Here is an 8940-nt window from a genome sequence, read left to right as displayed (position 1 = left end):
TTTTTACTGACTTGACAACCACTTTATAATGGGCCAAAAACAGACAGCGGGTGTACAATACGTATTGTCTTGTCTCTCTGGCACATTGGAGGAAATATTTTCCCAACAAACCAGAGGGTGGTGGAGAACATGTTTTGTCTGTCTCTCTGACATATTAGGAAAAACATTTTTCCCAGCAAGCTAAAGGGAGGCAGGCAAAATATTTTCTAGAATGGACCGGTGACAGGAAGACAACAAATAGCCACATCAAAAGCCCTGACCAGAACACCGGTGATCCCAACTATTTGTACATCTTGCAATGTAGCAATCGGGAAATGTGTTCCGCTTTTCATTTAGTACTTGTCCCTGATCTCTGGATACTGGTGGGATGTCTAATTTTCTTTAAGGTTCCATGGAGACACATGCAGGTTATTTTAGTTCTTGAGGTTTTTTGCATTCCTCACGCTGACTTGTGTGACAGGCGCCTATTACCGTGATCTCTCTACCACTGATCTGCTGTCTTATTTGTGTGTAAAAGGTATTTAGCAACCAAGCACCTGCCAACATCAGAACATTCATAACATTGTCCACGCCTCACATACAGGACTGATGACTTGGATTGTTACATGTGGTCGTTTGAACCTCCCATGATATCTCCTTAAGTCATTTTCCACATTGTAAATGTTCTGTCCCGATGACGATTCGAGGAATGTTTTCTCTGCAGAGTCTTTTCCAACAAGGTTGGCTTTGTTCACCCAAATTATACCTTGAACCTCGTTATTTCTTTTTCTGTCAAAGCAAAAGCTGCTACTTGGCTCATCGATATCTATCCAGCTGGACCCGAATGATTCCCCAAGGCATTGTGTGCTCCGAAGTGACATTATTGGTGGTCCACTTTCTTTTTTCGCTCCTACAGTCATATTCTTGACCACCCCTGGTCCCTGCTGATGTTGCTGTACCAAAACAGCTTCCAGATAATGAACAATTTCCAATTTTATACTCTGTTATAATTTTTAGTTGTTTTGGGCTTTACCAATAGCTTTAAGAAAGGACTGGCATGTAGCAGGAGTTCTGGAGATGATCAAGGATTCATACCTTTTACCGACTATTTCTCAATGTTCCGGGCATCATGCAATTCAATTGTTGAATTTTCTTCAGTCTCGTGTTCCATTTATTTTCTGTTGGTGTCTTTGTAGATGTTTCCAATAAAATTGTTGGGACTGCTTCGGCTTTCAATTTTTTCTTTTTTTTTTCCTTGCCCAATAAAACATTGTGGAAGTGTGAGGAACACATTCGATACATGTTCCCACACAAGTCTTGTTTTATTAGTGGAATGTATTCCTCAATGAATCCGTGCTTTTTGAAGCCAGATTTTAATCACTTCACTGTCCTTGTGAAATGTACAATATTTGGAGGATTGTTATGATAACCACTATTGTGGCTGCAAAATAGAGCAAAGCAGCTCGGCATTTCTATTGAATAAATAACAGTAACATTGTCCACGCCTCACATACAGGACTGATGACTTGGCTTGTTACATGTGGTAGTCTGAACCTCTCATGATATCTCCTTAAGTCATTTTCCACAATCTGTTCTCTGCAGAGTCTTATCCATCAAAGTTGGCTTTGTTCACCCAAAATATACCTTAGACCTCATTTTTTTTCTTTTTCTGTCAAAGCAAAAGCTGCTACTTGGCTCATCGATATCTATCCAGCTGGACCCCAATGATTGCACAAGGCACTGTGTGCCCTGAAGTGACATATTGGTGGTCCACTTTCTTTTCCCGCTCCTACACAGTCATATTCTGGACCACCCCTGGTCCCTGCTGATGTTGAAGTACCAAAACAGCTTCCAGATATTGAACAATTTCTAACTTCAAACTCAAATCCAATATTTGGTTGTTTTGGGCTTCACTAATAGCTTTAAGAAAGGACTCCTCCAGAAGCCTGTGGCATGTAGCTGGAGTTCTGGAGATGATCATCAAGGATTCATACCTTTTACCCACAATGTCATGGGATATGCTTTTCATTTTCTAAAGGTATATAATTGGTGATTTGCATAGAAAACATGCAGTATTGAAAAAGTTTTGCACGTGCTTTAAGTATTAACTTGTTGTCTGGCTCTTTAAGATTTTTTTAAGGCATTAAAAATTGATCAACGTTTCTGATGTCCTTAAAATTTACATATAAATATTTAGGGTCCATAAAATATAAAAACCATCACAGATCCTCAACCTCCTGATTTATAGTTCAAAAATATTAGGCTGCATTCACACCTGAGAAGTGTGACTTTAATACAATTTTCTGGCATTTTTTTTTCACGCATTTCTCAAGTGTTTTTCTGATTTTATGTGCAGGCAATATGAGCTCAGTGTTCTGACAAGTGGCGATTGAAAATGTTTTTACATCATCAGAGTGATCCTTCCTTCTCCTCCTGGTTTTGCTGTGTGCTTGTTCTCTCAAGATATTCCATGTGCCTTTCCCTGCATTCCTCTAACCCTGGTGAACATGTCTGCCAAGGGCGGTTTCCTGGCTTGTGCAGCAGCTGCCTTACTAATGGTGGATGAAGAAAAGGGAAGCAAGCCCAGATACTGGGGTCATTCTGTTAATGGAAATAGAGAACAGCTAGGCCTGTTCTGGGCAATGTATAATGATCTCAATACGCATGAGGAGAAATTCTTTGAATGTAGACGGATGTCGGTGAAAAGGTGAGTTCATCTCATTATCGGCACAATGCTTGTAATGTATTCATTCATCATCACAGAGCTCTCTGGTTGCTATAACCAAGTCCAGCATTTTTTTTTTAGCAACCCCCTCCACCCCATTCACCGTTTTGGCGGTGACAGGTGAAAGTAAACAACATGGTGGGCATGCTTGCTGACTTTGTTGTCCATGTGCATGGGCATTTTTTTTGACCATATCAGCCACCACCCTTATCCTTCGCTGCTAGCTTAGTGAATATCCCATCCAGAAGATGAATGGGGCCACGGATTACGATCTGTTGATATTACACGGTTAGCCACACAGTGGCACAGAGAATAAAATGTCCAAAGAATTGACACTTCAGCCTCATTGCCACCTCAATTCATGCATGAGATTTGTATGTGTTCCTGACAGATACAGACATCTTTTATCCCCCTGAAAATTGTGCAAAGATCAAGGCAATTCATTGGTAGTGTCTATGGAACTCTAAATCAGATTGCTTATTCTATTACCTATCAACAACAAATATTTCCTAGAGTTTTGATGAGTTGCCTTGGTTAATCTCTCAGCAATTCAAGCGACATGACACTTTCCTTCAGAACAGTATTCCAGGGGTGGAAAGGCTCAGAATTGCACAGAAGTTTGTGTTTTTTTTATATATAATATTAAATGGGGTTTTCACAATTTTATTTTCAAATGTAACACAACCCCCCCACCCCCCAAATAGTTTTTGCAGGAAATGTACTTGCAGTGCACACTTTATTTTCTTCAAAAACAGCATAAAAACTCTCTCCAAGGAAACACTCAACCTAGAGAGCCTTTAAATAGTAACATTAGAACATATCTAACAGAATATACAGGTTTACCAATTCCTTTATCAAGGCTTTGGCCTCCTGTAGGACCCTTTATCCTGGTCAGTACATCCTGGGCCATAACAGCATCATTGGTAGCCAGGAACTTCCTCTTTAGGATGGACAAGGAAACATTTGGGCTAGGATCAGGTCCATAGTGTGTACCGGCTCCAGGGTCAATGTGAGGGGCCACTGTTTAACTCTATCCTCACCTTCATCATGGAAATAGTCCGGTTTCCATACTGCATCACATGACTGGTAGTGGTGTGTTCTTTCACCAGTAAAAACTGTTTGTGTAGTGTATCCTTGTACAGATCATCCTCATCTGAGTCCTCTATCCAGCCGATGCTGTAGAGATAGCAGAGGTATGTGTCTCGCTTTTTCGCCATAACCGGCATAAGAGGACTCGTGAGGGTTGGTTACTATGGTGGGGTAAATGTCAATGTTAAAACTATCTTTTTGTACTACTTGTTGTCATACATGTACTGAATGGTCTTGTTCAGTTCCTTGAAGTGGAGGTCATCGCTGGGAAATGCTAGCAGACCTGGAGCTCAGTGATTAGTGAAGTACATAAAGATATGGTTCTTGGGTCTACTCTTAATCACCTCCCTATATCCTTTTCCCTTCACCGCTTCTGCGCCACCTCTCAAAACCACCGTTGGGAAGTTGTCAGGAATGAGAAATTTTAAACGTATTTGTGTAGTCCTTAAGCACTCCCGCATACACGTCTTTTCTGTTGGTCCAGTTAATAATTATTTCTTTGGTTGGGATTATCTGCAATATTGTCATACATCACCACCACAATCTGCTCTTTCCGGGATGCCTTTCTTCTTGACAATTTGATAAGCTTGGCACACGTCCGCCTGATGTCTATAGTTGTACCAGTCATTGGAGCTGGCCACCAGGACCACCTAGTGCTTCTCCCTTTTTTTCCTGGGTCATTGATGGGCATGTATGTAGCCAGGACAGCGAGGCTGAGGATTAGTATCACTGGAAGCATCTTGGATTAAGTAACAGGACCCTGCTCCCCTCCGGTTGTGTGTGGTCCAGGTTTTATCATGGTGATGAGAGCACAGATTGTGATTTTCAACAAAATGTAGACATGGATGGATGGGCCAGTTTGCTTTAGTCAGTGCTACTATTTACTTATATTGTAAATACATTTTATAAATACCATTGTAATGACTAGTGTGTTCAGCTTGTGTGTCACGAGTGGGGAATTTGAACTTATTTTTGTAGTCCTTAAGCACTCCCGCATACATGTCTTTTCTGTTGATCCAGTTTATAATTTATTTCTTTGGTTGGGATTATCTGCAATATTGTCATACATCACCACCACAATCTGCTCTTCATGGGTGCCTTTCTTCTTGACAATTTGATAAGCGTGGCACACGTCAGCCCAATGGGGAAAAGGGTATAGGGAGGTGTCTGTAGTTGTACCAGTCATTTGAGCTGGCTACCAGGACCACCTAGTGCATTCTCCTTATCTTCTGGGTCATTGATGGGCATGGATGTGGCCAGGACAGCGAGGCTGAAGATTAGTGTCACTGGAAGCATCTTGGATTAAGTAACAGGACCCTGCTCCCCTCCGGTGGTCTGCGGTCCAGGTTTTATCATGGTGATAACATTACAGGTTGTGACTTCTCAACAAAATAAATGGAGACATGGATGGGGCAGTTTGCTTTGTTTGTTTAGTCAGCACTACTATTTACTTTAACGTTATATTGTAAATAATTTTATAAATACCATTGTAATGACTTGTGTGTTCAGCATTACAGCTTGGTGTACAGGATGAATGTTGCTGACTTTAGACAACCTCTCTAATTTTCCTGGGATGAGCTGACAGCTGTTGCAAATATGCAAAAAGATAAATATAATGAAAAATGTAATCATTAAATAAAAAAATTTAAAAGGTAGTTATTGATTCGGTAGAATGATTATCAATAGTAAAATATTCAATACATCAATATTTGAGAGAACGTACAAGATAAAATCAACATGGCATAATTACCCATTCCAAAATGGCTACTGTTCCTAATGGCTGGTTACCAGAGTTAAGATGGCTGCCGTAGCTTTCAAAAATGGATACTCTTAAAGAGGATTTACTTGCGACCTCCGAGTTCCAAGGATCAGGGTTCAGGAATCTTCATGAATGTCATAATCTGTATTCATACATGGTGCATGAGTGTCAGTCTGTCTGGGAGTGTGTGTATCACCCAGTGTCCCCCTCAGGGTGTGTCCCCGAGTGACTTTCTCAGGGCGGGTCCCCAAAACTTTCATGGCATCTTTCTTGCTTCTAAATACCCTCTCAGATAACAAGATCATAAAACTTATAATATGCTCAGCCCAAAAGGTATGGCTTCTTTTCTATTGGTTAAGCAAAAACGAATGCTTTACTTTGGTGAATTTTCAGGTAATATCTTCTTGAACCACTAGACATGTCTGAGAGCAGAAAATGTGTAATGAACTATCTTTTAAATGTTTTATTTTTCATACTGTGTATCAGTTTTTATATTTGTTCTAACGAGTATTTGTGTGTGTGTGTGTGTGTGTGTGTGTGTGTGTGTATGTGTATATGTATGTGTATATATATATATATATATATATATATATATATATATATATATATATATATATATATATATATATATATATATATATATATATATATATATATATATATATATATTATTAATTATTCAGGGATGCTAGTAACCGACATAGTATAAAATATGCTTAGCAAAATTTTGGTTCCTCTACATTACATAAAATGGTTCTATATATATATATATATATATATATATATATATATATATATATATATATATATATATATATATATATATATATATATATATATATATAAATGTATTTCTATTAAATCTGGTCTATCCGGGAAGAACACAGGGATATATATCTCTAATCTCTCTCTCTCTCTATCTCTCTTAAAAAAAATTATATATTATAGTGTGTACCTGTATGAGGATAACAAATTACTATGTGTATATATAAAACGTATGGAATTGATACATGTAGTCAGAGTATGGTGGCTATTTCTATGCATTTGTTTATTCCTCCTGGTGAGAGAGCATCAAGACTGTAATTCCAATACGTCTCTCGACGTCAGCCGGGACCCAGAGCGCTGGCAACATGCCGCATATATATATATAAATTATGAACAATAAATTACAAAGGCAAACAAGGAAAATTTTTATATAAAATATAAAACAGACCATGAATACAAATATTAGAGGATAAGGGGCGTCATTTCAAAAATATCTAAATTGCTGCCTAAATCTACAGTATAGCGATGGTGTTATTTACTTTTCCATTCCTCCAGAGTAGAAACCCTCAAGGAATGGCTTGAACCAAATGGTTTCATTCAAGCTTGGTGCTTGTGTTGCTTTCAACCTGTGGATCCAGCGTGCTTCCAACTGGAGGAGGGACTTGTTCCAGTCCCCCCCTCTCGGGTTGGGATAGATGCGATCCAAGATGAGAAACTTAATTTTTGGGCAAGTTCTGCACAATGGTTGTATGCCGGCCAAGTGGGAGGTCTGGATCGCTTACCTGCATGCTGAGGACATGCTTGTATGCTCTCTCCCAGAATTCCAACTTGGTTTTCCCGACATAGAAACATGAGCAGTCACATTGCAACATATAAATCACTCCTATTGGTTTGCAGTTAGCAAAATAATTGGGTCGAAAGACCTGACCATTTGGCAATATTGGATATTTTTCAACGAGCATAAACTTACAGTAATGACAGGACCCACACATATATGCCACGTTATATTTACAGTGTTTTTTTTTGTTGTCACTGAATTCACTGCTGACAATTTGATCTCTTACGGAGACTGCTCTTTTGAAAGTCAATAGTGGTCTCTCTGTAACAAATTGTCTCAAGGCAGGGTCAAGAGCCAACATGTGCCAGTACTTTTCTACAATATTTTTTACTTGCTGTTATTGTATCTGGATATAATTCTAAGGGGGTTGGCCTTATCTTTGGGATTTTTAGCGTATAGGAGTTTCTCCCTAGTTTGCAGACACCCTGCTGATACGATCTCTTCAGAGAGGCATGCGAGTGCCCTCTCAAGAGTAATCGATCACACAGTTTGTCTGCCTCTGTTATAAAAATGGCCGCCTTGGTGCACTTGCAGCTTAACCTGAGAAACTGCCTATAGGGTATGGAATCCAGGAGTGGTTTGGGGTGGAAACTCGTAGCATGTAAGATTGCGTTACCCGACGTGGGCTTCCTATACAGTTTAAGTAGGTTACCCCCCACCCCTATATACTTCCACATCGAGAAACGCAACACTATTTTCGCTATGGGACATGGTGAATCTGAGGTTGAAATCGTTCCTGTTCATCCTCAAGAGACACTGTTCCAGCATGGTATATGATCCGTCCCAGATGATAAAGATATCATTGATGTATCGGTGCCACCCCAGAATGTGGCCTGTGTACAGTGACAAATCCCCATATACTGGGTCAACATTTTTGTCTCTCTGCAAAACATGTTTAATAGCTGCTACTCCCTTCTCATGGGGGATAGAGCTATACAGCGTTTCAACATCCACTGTCACCAAAACTCCATATTCAGGGCTACAAAGGTTGTCTATAATTGGTAGAAAATGTGAGGTGTCCTTTACATATGAAGGCAAAGCCATAACATAAGGTTTCAAAAAGTAATCGATCAGTTGACTAGCATTTTCGCTAATTGCACCTACCCCGGAGATGATTGGTCTCCCGGGGGGATTTTCTCTGTTTTTGTGAAATCTTAGGGAGTGTATAAAAGGTAGGTACCCGAGGGAAATTGTGAATATAATTCCATAATTGGTAATTGCATTAAATGGAAGTTGCCATTACATTTTTTGACAATGCTACTCGGCATACGTTGATACCAATCTGGATTTTTTATGATCTCATTACACATATTAATATATTTGTTGTTATCTAGGAGGACAATGTTACCGTCCTTATCCGAGGGCTTAATAACAATTTGCCTTTTGTTTGAAAGTGGCTATAGGAACATCACCAGCTGGAAAACTGATAATTTACCAAACACACCCAGGAAAATAGAAGCAAGACTGCACACCACAAATTAATCACCATCTTTATTATATTGGGGAGCCTTACCTTTACATAATAATAATGATATAATATCAGAATATCCTTCTGTGCAAGTGTCTCCTCTGTATACAATCACAGCGTGTAGGATGTAGTTGATATGTTCATTAGGCCTCAGTGTATGGACTGATGTCAAATGTCTTAAGGAATTTAGTATTCTGCAAAAAAACAAATAGGCAAAGTAACAATTTTCAAAAAAAAAAAATCCAAATATGACACAAGGGACCTTTTATAACACGAATTCCATAATTCAATCGAGATTTATTTTTCTCAGCTTTAAT

General features: G+C 39.1%; 1 pseudogene; it reads right to left on the bottom strand.

Annotated features, from left to right (window-relative positions):
• Window positions 1-2388: 2388 nt before the first annotated feature.
• On the bottom strand, window positions 2389-8199 carry LOC143997953 (legumain-like; annotated as a pseudogene).
• Window positions 8200-8940: the final 741 nt, after the last annotated feature.

Source organism: Lithobates pipiens, unplaced genomic scaffold, assembly GCF_037356315.1.
Source record: "Lithobates pipiens isolate NorthernLeopardFrog02 unplaced genomic scaffold, aLitPip1_a1.2 Scaffold_19, whole genome shotgun sequence".
Taxonomy (NCBI): Eukaryota; Metazoa; Chordata; class Amphibia; order Anura; family Ranidae; genus Lithobates; species Lithobates pipiens.
The sequence above is the reverse complement of the archived record's forward strand: the minus strand, read 5'-3'. Positions and strand labels throughout refer to the sequence as shown.